Source organism: Leucopleurus acutus (assembly GCF_964270905.1).
Source record: "Leucopleurus acutus genome assembly, chromosome: 21".
Taxonomy (NCBI): domain Eukaryota; kingdom Metazoa; phylum Chordata; class Mammalia; order Artiodactyla; family Delphinidae; genus Leucopleurus; species Leucopleurus acutus.
The window spans coordinates 13856454-13874083 of NC_139163.1; the positions used below are offsets into that span (position 1 = coordinate 13856454).

Consider the following 17630-nt stretch of genomic DNA (forward strand, 5'->3'; position numbering starts at 1 on the left):
CCATATCCCCGTGGATACCTTCTGGCAACCTACTTATCCTCTCTCTGAACCTGAGTTTTCCACTCTGTAAGTAGGAATAACAATGGTGCCAACCTCCTAGCGTTGTTAAAGATCCCATGATTAATATACATAAAGCATTTGAAAGTGGATCAATCTGGCACATCAAGCCAAAAATGTTACTTGCATCCCTGTTAAAAGTGAATGTTTCTTTGATGTTGATTCTTATGACTAGTGGCTGACTCATTTCAGATATGGGTCCCTTTCTTGCCACGGTCATTCATTCAAATGAATTCTCTAGTAGGGTTTTCTCTTTTTATAAACTAAACATTTTTAAGGAGTGTATTAACTCCTGGATTGATGAGATGACATGAATTCTCCTAGCGTCACACTTGCTTCTTTAGTGCACAGATGGCCGAATAAAACCTGCTCTGACTATACCTTCATCTGGCACGTGAAGGATCCTAGAGCAGTGGCTTCGTCAGATGGACAAGGAGCCGATTTTGACTGACTGGTCTCATCAGCACACCAGACCATGCCGGCAGAGAAGGAAGCCCACTGGGAGGAAACATCAGGGAAGGCAAGGATGCCGTGACGCTGTCCAACCCTAGGCGACAGATGTCCCTTTATATGAGAGAGGCAGGGAACAGGCTTCGGCAAAGGGGAACCGCAGAGCAGCAAAATGATCTTGATGACTAGTGACACTGCACTGCAATTAGATTTTTAAAGACAACGAAAAAGATTATAAAACTCTTCAGTTCCTTTTACATAGAACTGCCCCTGCTTGGGACATTTTGGTGCCTGTTCTTCCCGCAATGTCATCAAAAACGGGTTCACTGTATCTGCAGGGTACTGAAAAGAGTTAATGGCCAGAGCAGGAGCTCTGCTGGCTTCAAAGTTCAAAGTTCCATGTGCTCAGACTCAGCCACACAAATTATTCCCTGGGAGTAATCTTCAGTGCGTTGCTAGGAGATGACCGGTTTATGTTTTCCTTTGATTATAGGGCATAACCGCCCCACTGTCAGAATGCCAGAAGTTTAAAAAAAAAAAAAAAAAGGCAGTGATTGCTTAAGAATCATTTTTTCCTGTTACTTGCAGTGAAGTATTGAATCCTGGGCCGTTTTGCATGAAGGGAGGAGATTAAGGGAGCCACGAAGATAAATGTAGTAGAATTTTAAGAATTGTTATCTGAGCAGGGTCAGTATTTCTCCACATGCCAATGTGGTTGGCATGTTACCAGTGTTTAATACATATTATTTGTTTAATCAAATGGAATCATAATTTTTAGTAATTTCTTCAAAAATAGTATACTAGTATCATGCATAGATACAGTGGGTGGCTTATGGCTTAAAAGAAGTGCTTACACGTACATGTAGGAGCCTAGCATGGGTCAAAAGAGATATGGGTCCACGCACTGAAGAGGATAATTAGCTCAATCCTCTGGATTGAAGTAAAAGAAAAGACTGTAACCCTTCTGGCCCCAAGACTAAGGCTCATTTCGTTATGCCATACCATCTTCTGTACATACTGTATATGTACAGCTGTACATACTGTGAGCTATAGAATTCTTTTTCTATGAGAGCTAACATGTTGTAGTGACTGAAACTGACAACTTGGGTGTAAACAATAACTCTTACGACTTACTAGCTGGGGGACTTGGGGTGAATTACTTACATGCTCTGTGCCTCAGTTTCCACAACTATACGATTGGGGAAATAACAGTACATACCTCACAGGATTAGTGTGAGGATGGAATGAAATAATATATGTAATATACTTAGAAAATAATATGCTTAGGAAAGTCCCTGGCACTAAAAATGATTAAGGGAATATAAGCTATCATTTTCATTTTCACTATGATTATGAGCATTATTTTATTGCTCCCAGAATACAGCTCATCACCACCCAAGAGTTAGAGGATCAGGTATATGAAACTTCAAAAGGTTGGAAAGCCACACATTTAGATAAAAAGAGCAGACTTGCCAAAGTAGGAAAAGCTCAAGGAAGCAAAGAGAAAGCTGAGGTTTACTTAAATATCCTGTCTTGGTAGCTTTTGACTATCACCTTACTCTCAGTGACGGTTACGAATTTGGTATATATGTGCTCCAGGCTACCTAAGATTAGCTACATATTAATCAGATTCTGTGCACAAGGACATCTATGTTTATTCCACTTAAAAGTCATGTGGTCCCGAGTGTTAAGCAACAGACAGTGCACTTTTCTGGGATTTGGGAGAACCTGGGATCCAGGTTCTGTTTGCTAACTGGGTGGGATCTTTCTACCTTTGTGGACTTCCGTGTGTCCTCATTTGCAAATGAGAGAGTTGGACTTCTAGACGATGTTTCCTTGATCTCCACAATTCGTAATTTTCTGATTCCTCTTTGGAAGAGCAGTCCTGTGCTACAATTTCCTTTGCAGGTTAGTTCTAAGCAAACCTGCCCATGTGGAAATGCAGAGTTTGAAATCAGGAACTGTTAGATGATTTATTTTTGCTCTACAGATGAGTCATACTCTCTACAAATGTATTATCAAATTCCATTAAATAGCGAGTTTGCCCAATGACTCTAAAAGAGAACTGGTTTTCCAAAAATCAGCTTGTCTGTTGTCCATTGCATAAATAAGGGTGTGTCATAGAGTTCTTAAACAGTGCATTTTAAAAACTACTCTGGCAAATCATTTTCTTAGAGAGAGGTGACAAAGAAAAAGAAAAGGAGGAAGGGAGGGAGGGAGGGAGGGAGGAAAGAAGGAAGGAAGGAAGGAAGGAAAGAAGAGAGGGAGGAAGGAAGGAAGAAAAGGAAAATTCAGTCTTTTCTGATTTGGAGAAGCAGCAGGTGCAAGTCACAGCTCTGGTACTAAATCGAGAAAGCTCCTTAGAGAATGACGTATACAGACTTGCCCGTAGTATTTTTATAAAGGCTCTCAAACCAGCATGAACCACACACCGTAATTAATTATTAAATGTGATCCAGGCTGGGCAGTCTATGCTAACACAATTCAGATACGATTTTCCCTCCAGCATTTGGTTATCAGTTATGTGATGTATAGAGTAACAGTTATAAGGATCACTTTCTGCAACTCCATCCCTCAACCTACTTTTATTGTAAATAAACCAGACAAGGGGGGAAAAAAAGGCAAAGGGAGAAAGTGCCATGTTTCAAGAACATTTGTCTTGATATTTTAGTGACAAGCTTAATCTAATTAATTGTATTTGGCTCTAACTAGCTTAGCATAAGGTGTTAGCTTTCAGCTGCAAGAGGGTAGCACTTGACGAAGTGAGAAATCCTCCTTTGATTGCTGAAATCATCCAGGATGCATTTCTTATCTGTTTCTGAAAATGAAAGCTCTAGTAATATGTGGCCAAAAAAGAAAAAGATCACTTTTCTCATCCATAGTAATGGGGTTCGGTAGGAGACTGTAGCACGGTTACTAGCCATGGCAGAGATACCTAGCTGCCCTCTCACGCCCACTCTCTCCAAGACTACGTTTCTCAGCTTTCCTTCCTTTGTGATTAAAGTTTGGCTGGTGAGTGTGAAAAGAATTATGTGTGCACCCGCCAAGGGGCCAGGTTCTTACAGGGAAGGGGGTGCCTTCTGCTTTCCCTTTGTTTCCTCTCTGCTGGCTGGAATGCAGACCTGCAGCAGCCATCTTGACCATAAAAGGGAAGCCGTATGTTGAGTGTGGAGGAAGGAGACTGGGCCCCTGGTAATTACAGCAATACCAATCTGCGCTTTCATACGACTGGGCAATGAACATCTCCCTTATTTAAGCCTCTGTTATTTTGTATCTTTAACAGCACTGAGCTTTTATCCCAATGAGTGGACTACCATGGTTGGAATCCAGCTAAGCATAACTTCTCCTTCAATTTATATTCATGCATAGTTATAAGGAGAACGTCTCCAGTTTTATAGTAAATTTTATTTTCCTTCTAATCGTCACAGATTGAGTGAAATGTTGGCTAGCAAATATATTCCTGGTGGCACTATAACCCCTGCATCTGTTTCAAAGATCTTATTTCCTTCCTTCCTTCTTGCCTTCCTTCCGTTTTTCCTCCCACTCTTACTTGAATGTCTTATCATCTCTATTGGACTATAGATTCCTTCAGGCCAAGACCTACATTCCATGTTCCAATGTTTACTATCCCATGTCTAAACACAATGTTCTGTACATAAAAAGTTCGGAGTGAGCCTTTGTTTGAGGAAATAGTCCAAAGACATGCACAGAGCTGTATTAATTTTTAACATTACTATGCATTAATTGAATTCCTGAAATGAACAATTTTAAAACAAGTGCCTAAATTAAATATAAAATTTAATTTCTAAGTTTCCAGACAGATATTATTAATCACTAGTGATAACACATTCAAAGAAGAATTTCAGTGGAGTTTGAAGTGATTCAATACCTCAAGAAACAGCCCTAGGCACAACAAACGGTAGTATGATATATTAAATAAGATGGAATTCTTAAATCCATAAAGCCTTTAAGTATAAAGCACTTCAAGCCCATTATTTATTCCTTTATTGATCATTTCCAGTAAAAATTATTTAAAGATTAAGAGGGCAAAAACCATAAAAGGCAAAATATCCATGGAATGTCTTCAGGGGAAAAAAAATGATTTATCCTGAGGTTTAGAAAATAAGTTCTAAAAATGTCTTAAATTCCTTATTTTTTCCTGAATTCTTCCTTTTTCCTGAGTTGATATTATAACAGTAGATTCTGATTATTCACATATAATGTAAACATGCTTTACAAGTGAGAAGATTGCTACAACCAAATAATGAATCAAGTTGTATTTTACCTTGTGTGTACTGCATTGTGTATACAGTGTATTCTGTCTTTGCAGTGCAGGAACAGGGACAAAGTGAAAGTTTCTAGACATTTGGAAAATTTTTTCAGAAACATTTCTCAGCCAAGAAAGGCATTACCTTTGCTGTGGGGATGATTCTAGAGTTCCTGGTCTGTCTCCCTCATGGGGTTGGTCAGAGGCTAAAGTGAGACAATCTAGGACAATGTACACTGTGAACAAAAAATCAGCTACAAAGAAAACTAACTTCCTAATTCCTTCTCCTCCCTCCAGCCCCACCCTACACTCTTTCAAGTATGATAGAAATGTTTGATCTATAATCTATTTGTAGACAAAAATCACCACGGTAATTGAATTGGTGCCCTAACTTTCTCAAAGGATAACAACAAGTAGCAGCTCTTTGAAGCTTATGTAAGCAAACTTTCTGGAGCAACCAGTGAAAGTCTTGCCCTCGTCCCTGTTTTGTCACTTTTAATTGGAATTTTGATCCAGATGTGAAATGCAAACAGGGTTGAGAACCAAACAATTATGGAGAAAGAATTTTGGGGGGTATAACCAGAAGATGAACCCGAGACCACAGTTTCAAATAAGCCAAGTACTTTACCATAAAGTAGAAGAAAAAAATACCTAAATCTTTCTGGAGAGAAAAATGGTTTCTGTATTGACATGCACTGAAAAAAATGAGGAAAACAAGAACTTTTTTAGGAGACTAAACCAATCACCTAAGGAAAAGCCCTGTTCCAGAGAACTGAGGTCTTCCTCTTAGAAATTATGGACTTTTATTCCTATGTTGCTCAACTTCCAAATAATTTAAAGAAAACTATCATGCGAGATTATAATTTTTCTCCAAAACAGCTTTCTTAATGGTAGTAGAATGTAGTAAGGGAGAAAAACGAGAAGTTGTTTGGATTTTAGCCAAAACAATAATTAAAGTCCCACATAATTATATAAATGGGCGCCGTTGATACCTGTCAAAAGTTCATGAGTTCTGTAACAGCTGTTAGAACAAATCGTACTTCAGAATAATCTGCAAAAGATAAATAGAAAGGAGATCATGTTTTGTCACTGGCCCTAGACAGGGTGATGAAACAGCTATGACCGTGTTGTCAGGGAAGAATGTGTTACTTTTTGAGGTTTTTTTGTCGTTGTTGTTGGGTTTTTTTCGCGGTACGCGGGCCTCTCACTGTTGTGGCCTCTCCCGTTGCGGAGCACAGGCTCCGGACGCGCAGGCTCAGCGGCCATGGCTCACGGGCCCAGCCGCTCCGTGGCATGTGGGATCTTCCCGGACCAGGGCACGAACCCGTGTCCCCTGCATCGGCAGGCGGACTCTCAACCACTGCGCCACCAGGGAAGCCCCCAAGTTTTGTTTTCTATTAAATGAAAAACATCCATGGAAGTTTAATGACATAGGAGAGTTCCTAATTCTTTGGATCTCAAAATGCTTCTTATATCCTAATCAGCTATGAACAATTAGATTTATTTTAAACTATTATTATTCACACAGTTATTTAATTAGAAAGTGGTATTATTTGGAAAAGTGTTTCTGGAACTTATTCTAATTGAGTTTAGCATGAAGCAGCTATGTTGCCTTTCTGGATATCTTTAGAGGTGTGGAAATCCTGAATATCACTTCAGCCTTGGCAGAATTGTGCTTTACAATTAGTCTGTTTGTGGCATGTGATTGGTGATAAAAAATAATCAGGCATAGATCATAAGTTATTCTGGGACAGAATTTTGAGAAAGCTGTTGAAAGAGTAGGACTTGAAAGAGAGCAGAGAGGTCCTATTCCTTCATCCCTGTGTTGGGCCTAAGAACTTCATCTCCTTTTTCCTTTAACTAATGGCTGAAGCATTGAGAATACTTGATATTAAGTGTCTACTCACCAGAAACACCTGAGCTTTTCTTAACCCTCCTTTACTGTTACCCAAAACTCTACCCAAAATGGGCACCCAAAGTGCCAGAAAAAGAGCCAGTTTTGTAAGACTAAGTATAATGTTATTTTGTGTAATAGCTGAAGTGGGCCAGAGCTGAATTTCACATCACCATGGAGGGAAGAAGGAAAATATCTGAGAAATTAATCAATCCCAGAGCCACTTAAAGGTATATTGTATTTGGGGCACAACTTTGGCAATAAAGGTAAGCACCTGAAATAACACAGATGCCTTCTTGCTGGAGCGTAGCAGCAACTTCACTGAAAACATGAAGAAAAGGATTCTTTTGCTCTATCTCCCTTAAGAACTTTGAAAACAATCTTATGTTTTTGGAGAATAAGACCAATTTAGTTTGAATTACAGATCACATAGAACAGGGTATGTTCTAATAATCTTAAACCTAGGTAATAGATGTTGCGTATGTTCTAATAGTCTTAAACCTAGGTAATAGATGTTGGGTATGATCTAATAATCTTAAACCTAGGTGATAGATGTTAACAGAGCAATCTGTTTCTACGAGGATGGTGAGAAAATAATTATGAAGCTTTACGGGAAGCTAGGAGGAAAAAAAAGATCCAGTGCACCAGTATAAGTGTGTTCAAATACCCAGAAGCAGCAGAGATGCTGATTTGCCTTAAGAACTACCAAGTCTTATTCCATTAATTTCCTTAGAATAATTTCCGGTGTTTGTTCAGGCGTACAGAATCTGGAGGCTCGAGGTGGGAATTGTGTCTTATTCACACTGGAAATTCTACAGCTTTGGGGAGTTCTGTAGTGCTTCCTTTTGAAGCATGCATCTTTCTAGTTCAGTGATCTCTGTAGAGCTGAGGAAGAAACAGAGTTCACAGTCACAGAGCAGGACGTGAACCTTGCTTCTGTGATGTAAAGGTCCTGGGTTTATAAGGAGCGAGGAGAAAGTGGCAGTATATTAATCCATAGACTAGAGGTGCACTGCAGCCTCATTTTATTTATTTATTTATTTTTTGCGGTACGCGGGCCTCCCAGTGCCGTGGCCTCTCCCATTGCGGAGCACAGGCTCTGGACGCGCAGGCTCAGCGGCCATGGCTCACAGGCCCAGCCGCTCCACGGCATGTGGGATCTTCCCGAACCGGGGCACGAACCCGTGTCCCCTGCATCGGCAGGTGGACCCTCAACCACTGCGCCACCAGGGAAGCCCCCTAGCCTCATATTTTTAATCACTTTACTTACTTTAAACTTCTCTTGGCGTGCCATGTACACAAAGGGCAGATACCCAGGAAATAACAATTTTCAGTGTTTTTAAAAGCATTTCTGTGTTAGCCAATTAATTGAATACTCCAGGTAATTTCACTCCTCTATTCTGAAGGCCAATTTCTTTACAAGTGGACAGCAGGAAGCTGTTTCGGGGGTATAAATTACCTTTCATTGTTTCAACTTTCAAGTAAAGTTAACAATCCAAGAAGCTTAGTATTAAGAAAATCTTGGGAGGAAAAAAAAAAGATCTTGGGCTTCTTGACTTACATATAGCATCTTTGGCTTTTTTTGAGGATGCTTGGGTGTTTTAAGAAAAGAAAAAAGACACCATAAATTTAGATCTTAAGCTGTGCTGGGACCACTTTGATGTGTTTTTATTGATTACTTGGGAGTATTTTTATGCACAGAGAGTGAAAGAAGACAAAGGAGTGAGCAGCTAGTTAATGGTCTTCATAGCTACCAGAAGGAGCTAGTTATCCTTCAACAGCAAATATTTTCTGGAGTGCTGTGGTATTTGCAGAATTGACCTAACAGTTTCCTAATGCAACATCCGATGATCAGATCCATACTTTGTCTCTGAGATCTCAGGTAGAAGTACCTAACCTAACTCTCCTACTTCCCCTCACCATCATTTACACTGTTGCCAGAGGTCTCTTCCTAAAACCTAGCCCAATTATGTCACTCCTTCCAAAACTTCTCAGGGCTCTCTGTTGTCCAAGGTCAACTTCTAACAATTTAGTGTGACTGTATGGCCATCCCCTGATCTGACGCCATCCTTCTTTTCCAATCTTATCTTCCACCATGCCCCTCATTTCAGCCGTGTCTACCTGCTCTTCCTCAAAGCCACCATGGATGGTCATGCTGTTTTCCCAATCTGGGTATAGAATTTCCTTAACCTTTTGGTTTCCCTAAATCCCACCCATTCTTAAAGGCTTCCCTTTCCCTAATTAATTACTCTTTCTTTCTGTGCTTTTTAAAATGTTTTTAATCTGTTCAAATCCTGTAACATACAATTTATTTTCCCCCAGGCAAAAATAGTCTCTGAAATCATGCGTGTATTCCTCATAACCTCAAACACAGAAAGAGACTCTAAAACTGGCTTGTTCATATGCCTGATGCATTGACTGTCATTATTCTTTCTATGTTCTCAAAACACTCTCCTTTGGCAATACTAGAATACTTATCTATTTCACGTCTGTCTGTTTCTCTCACTGTGATACATGTGAGACTAAGGCTAATTTCTTTTCACCGTTTATCTCACATTCCAGCTAGTTCAGCACCTTGCACACCTTACATGCTTAGTACATTTTTTAAAAAAGTGAATCACATATAACATTGTGTTGCCAGTTTATATTTTAATGGAGGGCTTTTTTTTAAAAAAAAAAACAATTACAGTAAATCTTTGACTAGTTCCATAAAAAGATTTAGACATCTATTTTCGAGCATTTCTCCTGTTAATATTTACAGTGAACTTCAGCCTTCTGTGGGTCAATAGCTATCAACCATCACAGCCTGCTCTCATCCCCTAGTTACAAAGGGGTGGGAATTATCCTGTAAAAAGCCCCATGCTGCAGAGATTCTAGTTTGGAATTATTACCACTGGTGCTGCCTACTCTAGCTAATTATTTGTATTCAAAAGAGAAGCTTCATTTGATAAAGCTTCTAAATGTAGGTTTCTGACACCTACCACATAGAATTCTATTCCAGAGGATGAGACAAAATGTGACATCCTAATACAGTTTCTAGAAGAGCTCCTATGAGGGAGTTACTTAATCTCTCCAAGTCTCAATGTCCTCACCTATAAACTTGTGAATTACAACTTTATAGTAAGAGTCCCAAAAGGTAGATTAATAGAAATTCTGACTCTGTGCCTGGGTATAGCACTGATCATTAAATATTAGCTATTGTTGTATTTATCACTTTTTGCTATTGTTCATAGAGTTCTTGTAACTACTACTGTTAATTTCAGGGTCATCATCTCATTTTAATTCCATTTTATCAAACAAATTATCATCTTAATCTTTTTTTGGGGGGGGGGTGGCTTCTCACTGCTGTGGCCTCTCCCGTTGCGGAGCACAGCCTCCGGATGCGCAGGCTCAGCGGCCATGGCTCACGGGCCCAGCCACTCTGCGGCATGTGGGATCTTCCCGGACCGGGGCACGAACCTGCGTCCCCTGCATCAGCAGGCAGACTCTCAACCACTGCGCCACCAGGGAAGCCCCATCTTAATCTTTTGATTGGTTTTCCTGTCTCTAGTCTTCCCTCTCATCTCTCTCAATCCCTCTTTCCGTCTCTCTCTCTTTCTCGATTTGATGGTGCAACTGTTGCAAGGTTAATCTTTTGAAAAGGACCAGTGACTTCACATTATCTATTTATACATTCCAAATCAAGCCCAGCACAATATGTTCCCATCATAATTTTCAAGATGCTATATTCCATTTCCCTTCTCATATTCTGTTCTTTAGCCAAACTGGACTTTTTGCTGCTCATTTTTATGCACATTTTATGTTTCAGCCTTCGAGTTAAATCGGCACATTTTAACTGGGCGCCTTACCATGTGTCTGACATAGTTCTGGGTCTCAGGGGTGCCCAGATCATCAAAACCAGTCTCTGTCTCCCAGGAACGCATGACTGGTGTGGTGAGGCAGATATGATTTTGAGTCATATCTTTTATTTGTTTCCTCCATTGGGATTACTCCTGATCACTCTTAAAATCACACCCATTCTTGGAGGTCCACGTCAAAGTTGCCTGCTGTATATATAACATAAATTGCCTGCTTTCATTTAAGTGAATATAATTCCTTGTCTTCACCACTTTATCTTGGCTTACTTTCTGTTATTTGTGTTTATGTTTTCTTGAGGGCAAGGACCATGCTTTATTCACTTTCGTGTTCTTCATTGTGCCTTATACATAGTAGACTTTCAGTTAATACTGGTTGAATATCAAAGGAACGTATTAGTAGAATTTTATTTTAAATAGAAAAAAACCCAAAGTTTTCATGGATCATCTTTAAAAGATCTATCCCCAAAGATACTTAATCTAACAAAGCTTACTTGATAGGAACTCTGTGCTACTTAAGCTAAACAGATTATAGTTTTGGAAACCATGTGGAGACATAAGTATGGAGAGATGTATATACACATATAACTTGACTTAGGTTGAGTGAATAAGGAGATTGATTGCCTATTTTCTTGATGTTCTTTTCTTGTCTGTTTGTCCTACAAGTATATATGTATTAATATATTAGAAAATCACGGAAACAGATGCAAGATAAATATTATAGAAAGACACAAACATAAAGATAAATATAGTATGGGAGCCTGGAGATTGACCAGGGATTTCAGAAATAGAAGTAGTAAAAATGTGTCTGGGAGGAGGTCTGTTTTTAGCACATTTGGACACACATCTTTAAATATGAGACTCATTTCTGGAAAGAACATAGGGTCCTGTGAGTGAAGTATTGGGTTGCCTTGTTTTATAATTACTTGGGGCTATTCTAGAGAAACAACAAAAGTGTGAAGGGAAAGCAAAACCAAATGAGTTTGGTTTTTTGAGACATTAAATGTGTTTCTAATCAGATTTGGATCCCTGAACAGATGCTGCCACAAAAGCAGCAGCATCTGGAAGCCTGCACACTTGTTCCCCCCTTCATACTCCTCGGCGTTATTTCCATGGTTACTAAATGAGTCACTCACTTCAGTCAACACTGATGTGATATAAACAGCTTCATCAAAGCAAATTCTCTTCCCCTCTGAAAAGTCGACAGATTATTAAGGAATGTCCTCAGTTTGCATCAGTGGTGCTTTTACTTCGGTGCTCTCGATTACACAATTATGGCTAGCTAAATAGGTGTGTCGGAGTCACCATATTGTGTTAATGACTTACTATCAAAGTAACAATACTCACATACAAGAGGAAGTTAGGAGGATTTTAATAAATTCAGTAATTAGCTTTTATTATACTCTTGGCATTTAAATGAGTCAATTTTATTTATTTCAATACTTTTGATTTTTTTCAAAGTTAGTGAAAAATTAATGATTTTTGTTACCAGATTACCAAATTAAGCCTTTTATGAGATCATACCTACATTAAGAAAGAAATGCCTGAAGAGATTCATTTCATTTCAATAAGCTTCTTTAACCAAATGTGTTCATTAGGACACAAGCCTTATTTATCAAGGTTATTAAACCATTATGCAACGATAAAACTTGATTTCCAATTAATGTCCCATGATTAGGCATATTTTGTTTTGATAAAACCAGGTTTGCTATACATTTTAAGATAAAGTAAGAGGAATAGCTTGTTCAGGAAAAATAATTAAACCCAAATAAAATCACCTCAATCACTGTTTTGAATTACTGATTAATGTTTGACCCTGAATCTGCTCCAGACAGGTTTTATGCTTTCTTTGATGACTAACTCACAGAAATACGATTTACTTTTAAGATTAAACACACCCTGGTGGTACAATCCTTGACAAGGGGTCTGATGTTAAAAAAAAAACACTTGAAATATACATGGTCAATGCCTTAAAATTAATCTGAGTTTTAGTAAACCTATGGAGAATACTGTGGACATTTTTAGAAAGTTCAAAAAAAGATTTTTATTCCAAAAACAAAGTGTTTGTATTTTGGGTCTGTGGGTTTATCCAACCAGCCCAAGAATAGGACTCAGATAAGGTTCTGTCTTCCATTATGGGGACCAGAAGATCTACCATAGTGCCAGTGCCTGCGTTCCCTAAAAAAGCCCATTGCATGGTATATGGAAAAATGTGGCCACGAATTGATGATTGCCTGGCTCTACCATCTGTCACCTAGGCAAACGTTTTCACCTGCTGTGGTGAAAGCCCTTGGCTTGCCAAATAAAACTGTATTTGTGGATGGGGATCACTTGAAAATATTTTGCTAAGGTTCTGACTTTGCCATTCTGTCTAATTCTGGTCATCGGGATGAATCTTGTGTTCTAGGTAAATACTGGTGATATTTCTTTTAGTGTAAGCATTCTTGTCTCTTCCGTGGTGGTTGATAAGACTTTTTGGTGAAGCAGCAAAACTACAGGGCTTTATTTCTAAATCTGGTTATAACCAAATGAATCCTGTCTTCATCTCGTCATCACAGAATGATACACAGTATCACCGGTTATTTTCATTCCAAGTTCTAAGGTTAATCATGGTGATTCTCAAATCAGGAAGAAAATAAATAAACATACAGTGCTACTTACTGGTCTCCTGTGAGACTGCACGAGTCTCTCTATTAAACAGGACTATTAGTGTTGGGTTCAGTGCCTTGGAGACGGACAGACAGATGCAAATCCCTGGCCGCTCGGGAAGGAGGCAGAGGGGATGGCTGTGTTCCCGGCCACGTTCCCCCGCATTCACACCATGGTGGCTACACATTAGGAGCTAAATGCATGTTTTCTGAGGGACTAAGTGGGACAGTAGATGAAGTCAGCCCCCCAGTCTTTCCTTCCTCAGCTGCGGAATACAATGATGATATCTATTTACCACTGACTGTGTGAGAATTAGATAATATATGGAAAGTGTTGAGCGCAGGGTAGAGAATATGATAAGAATTCTGTGACTGGGAATTGCTTATCTCGTACATCAAGGCCTTATCTCCGACTCATAGAAACTGCTTCTTTATTTCCTGTTCTCCTTTATTTTCTTATGTGGTAAAGTATAAGTTCTACCAGTATTAAACAAGTACACTCAGGATAAAGCTGCTAACACTTTAAAGTCTGTATACTTGAAAAACAAAAGGACTCTAGATGTTTCATTGACTTTCTACCCAGCTCTCTCCGAGCCAGCCAAGCAAATCTCTACTCTTTCAGAGGACTGTCCTCTAAGGGGCTAGAGACAGGATTTCCTTCTGCATTTTCTCTAAGTAAAGAGCAGAGCTAGATGCTTAGTGCTTTCTCTGTGTGCCTTGTCCTTATGTTAAACTGCTTCGGAGAGAACACCCCTCACCCTCAGGTCAAATGATGGCCGCAGTTCTGTAGGCAAGTGGATCACAGATACACAGGGTCAGCTAATTCTGGAGAATCATCTGATCTAACGTTTGCCCAGATTGCACATTTCCAGCCTGTGAAATACAAGGAATAATGCAGATCTTCAGTTTCCTGGGAAGACACTTTATTGCTCTTTCTCTTTTTCTTCTTACTTAGTCTAATGACTCATATTCCAGGTGGTTCTGCCCAATTTTAGAATTATCATGATCTACTTTGTAGGAAAAAAAAAAAAAACCCGTACCATTTCATGTACGGTATAACTTAACGCAGTTTTTTTGAGGGAATGAGCAAAATCCAACACTCAATGCAGAATTTCTGGCTCCTTTAGCATTAAGAGATAGAAAATTTTTAGTATTTATCATTGGGTTGTATTGTAATTTACTTATTTAGTGTAAACTCCCTGTGCAGCGAATTAATTTACATTTTCAAAGAATACTTAATGAATGGGAACAATATTCTCAAAACAGTGAAGTAAAATTGAAGATGCAAAGCAATGCAGTGTAATTCCAATTTTGTTTTTTAAAAAGGTTACTATGAAATTTTTTTAAGAGCAGGAGAAAAATATCTCCAAATGTTCATTTCAGCATCTCTCGGGTGGGTTGAATTTTTGTAAAAGTCATCTTTTTCTTTTTTGTGAAGCATGCCTTCTTCCACTCAGGGGGACAGTCAGGACAGCCAAGAAACTTTAAGAAGTCATGTTTTAGCTCTTATGAATCTCCACAAATAAAGGCAATGTATGCATGTGATGAATTGTAATAGAACACTGATGACTCAGCATTTCTGACAAGCAGTCCTTGAGCGAGTCCCTTTTAAGTTCCTCCAAGAAGGACAGTCAGAGATTCCTCATGTGAACTGCTGCAGCCCAGCTTGCAGTAGGCGGTTTGCAGCTAGAACCCAGGAATAATAGCTCAGCTCAGGACCCTGCCCCAGAAGTCACAGGCTTGAGGAGGTCCAGGCTTTAAATGCTGTCCCACCTTTGGAACCGGGCTTCCAGGCACCTGCCTTCCTGCTGGAACAGGTGAGCAAATATCAACCATCTTGAAACCTGGAAGGGGCTTTATCCTGACTTAGCTGCACATCAGTGTTCTACCCAAATTCCATTGTTACTGATATATTTTTTTTAAATTGATGTTATCTGCTTACTGGATATTTTTCCTATGAAAACCACTAAACAGGTCATTCCCTTCTATTAGGGAACAAATGACTCATGCCACTCACTATTTTGTATCTTTTTCTCATGGTCAAGTATCCATATTCTTTAACTGGCTGTTTTAAGAAACCAAGTCCCATTGGTTAATTTAAATCCTTCCTTCACCTAGGATATGTAAAACTTACTTTGATACACAGTGGCATCTGGACAGATTCGAATACAGAGGCTCCAATGCTGCCCACCTAATATGGGAGGAGCTGGAACTCAGAATAGAACTTTCCTCCAAATGGAAAACAGTTCAGATGGTTAACGCAAATGAGGAATTTCAGTTGTCTTTGAACATAGCATAATGCAAAATTACCGTCTCACAAATCACTTTCGCTTGTACCTATGTATGAAAAATTTATAAAATGTCTTGCCTTGTCATACCTAACTAAGCCTCTTGGTATTTACTGTTTCAGTAGGATTCTCTTTGTCTTTTTTTAAAATTATTAATTTATTTATTTATTTTTGGCTGCGTTGGGTCTTCGTTGTTGCGCACGGGCTTTTCTCTAGTTGCAGTGAGCGGGGGCTACTCCTCGTTGCGGTGCGTGGGCTTCTCATTGCGGTGGTTTCTCTTGTTGTGGAGCACGGGCTCTAGGCGCACAGGCTTCAGTACTTGTGGCACGCGGGCTCAGTGGTTGTGGCTCACGGGCTCTAGAGCGCAGGCTCAATAGTTGTGGCGTGCAGGCTTTGTTGCTCCGTAGCATGTGGGATCTTCCCGGACCAGGGATTGAACCCATGTCCCCTGCATTGGCAGGCAGATTCTTAACCACTGTGCCACCAGGGAAGTCCCATTCTCTTTGTCTTTACACAAAGTCTGATGCAATGACTAAGCACTGACTTTTAGAAAGTGGAATTTCTCTCTCTCTCATTCTGCCTCTGTCTCTGTCTGTTTCTGGATGTGCTTTCAAATCAGTGTGCAGATGGAGGACTAAAAGTGTCACACAGATTGTTACTGTAGATCATGGATAATAAATCCCACAGTGTGATATCTGTGCCCTGATATCTGACCTGCTTTCTTGAAAAATATGCACATTTAAAACCCGATTTATAGTTGAGGAAGTCAACATTTTCCTTTTAAAAGTAATATAGGAGTAGAAAATGGAAAGTTCAGTGGAGATTGGTGGTCTTATAAGTTGTCTGCATAGGAATAAGTAACTCCAGGGTGTTCTGCAGCTCTCCAAATTCAGAACAATCAAGGGGACCCATGAAGTTTTAGGAAAACTCATTCCCTTGGAAGAAAATCTCAATATTGTGTGTGGATTGGAAGGGCGTCTAAGTGTGACAGAAAGAATGTGAAAAAAGAATGATCTATTCCAAGGATGATCATAGTACTTAGAAAAAAGTAAGTTTCGGGCTTAAAGTTCAAAGTAGACCAAAGTGCATGAGTGATAGTGAGGGGTGGTTAGTCCTCCGGGCTCTGACCTCACTCAGAAATAGCCTGGACCAGGTGGGCCCGTCCTGCCAGTGAGACATTAGGCCACAGCCGTGCGTGGACCCCACAGAGCAGGTCAGTTGCAAGGATGTGGGAGAGGGTGAGTGCTGAGTCTGGGGACTGAGGGGTGTGTTTTGAGCTTGCGATACACTTAGGAGCTGCTTCTTGCTCGGAGACCCAGTGCCCAGGAGTGGCGATTGTACGGTGAACTGCGTCTCCAAAACAGTATGTTGAAGTCCTACTCCTGGTACCGATGAAAGAGACCTCGTCTGGAAATAGGGTCTTTGCAGATGTAATCATGTTAGGATGTGGTCAGAGAGGATTAGGGTGGGCCCTAAATGAAATTACTGGTGTCCTTTTAAGGAGAGAGAGATCTGGAGAGAGACAGACACACGAGAAAAAGGAACGCCACTGTGTGACAATAAAAGCAGAGATGGGAATGATGCTGCCATCGGCCAAGGGATGCCAAGGGTTTCTGGCAACCACCAGCAGCAAGGAAAAGGTCACGAAGCGCTCTTCCCTAGAGCCTTTAGGGGCAGTACGACCCCACTGACACCTTGATTTTGGACTTCTAGCCTTCAAAACTGTGAGACAAGGTATTTCTTTAGTGTTAAGCCACTCAGTTTGTTGCACTTTGTTATGGCAGCCCTAGGAAACAAATACAGAGCCTAGGATATATCCTTTAGGCATCTCTTCTTTTGCAATTCAAGGCTGCAACAATTTGTCAGAAAGGGGTAAAGGAACTACTTAAGTTCGCCCTTTTCAGGGGATAGATTTGGGTAGATTCCTCCATGATGAGTTAGATGAACACCATATGGTAGAACCAAATCCAGACAGCATTTGGCCAGGGTGGTGTCAGAAACAGAGAGAGCCGGCATGCCTGGGCATCGGCAGGTGAAGCAACCTAACTAGACTGAAGAGGCAGGCAGGGACATCCGGAAGTGGGGCCTTGCTGTCCTGTCCACCATTGGAGCCCAGTTGCACCAGGGAAAATTCAACGTAAGTAGGTGGCTTGGAGGGCCTTAGAAGTCCTG

General features: G+C 40.1%; 1 protein-coding gene across 17 annotated transcripts in view; it reads right to left on the bottom strand.

Annotated features, from left to right (window-relative positions):
- SORBS2 (sorbin and SH3 domain containing 2) overlaps positions 1-17630 on the bottom strand; it is a 206865-nt gene that overhangs the window by 119690 nt on the left and 69545 nt on the right. For 2 of the 17 annotated variants that reach the window (XM_082863979.1, XM_082863977.1), the window contains exon 4: positions 5767-5825. The exons of the other annotated variants lie outside the window; for them this stretch is intronic. The gene's annotated coding sequence lies outside the window, so the exon portion shown is untranslated. The remainder of the gene's footprint in view (positions 1-5766; positions 5826-17630) is intronic. 17 annotated transcript variants of the gene reach the window in all.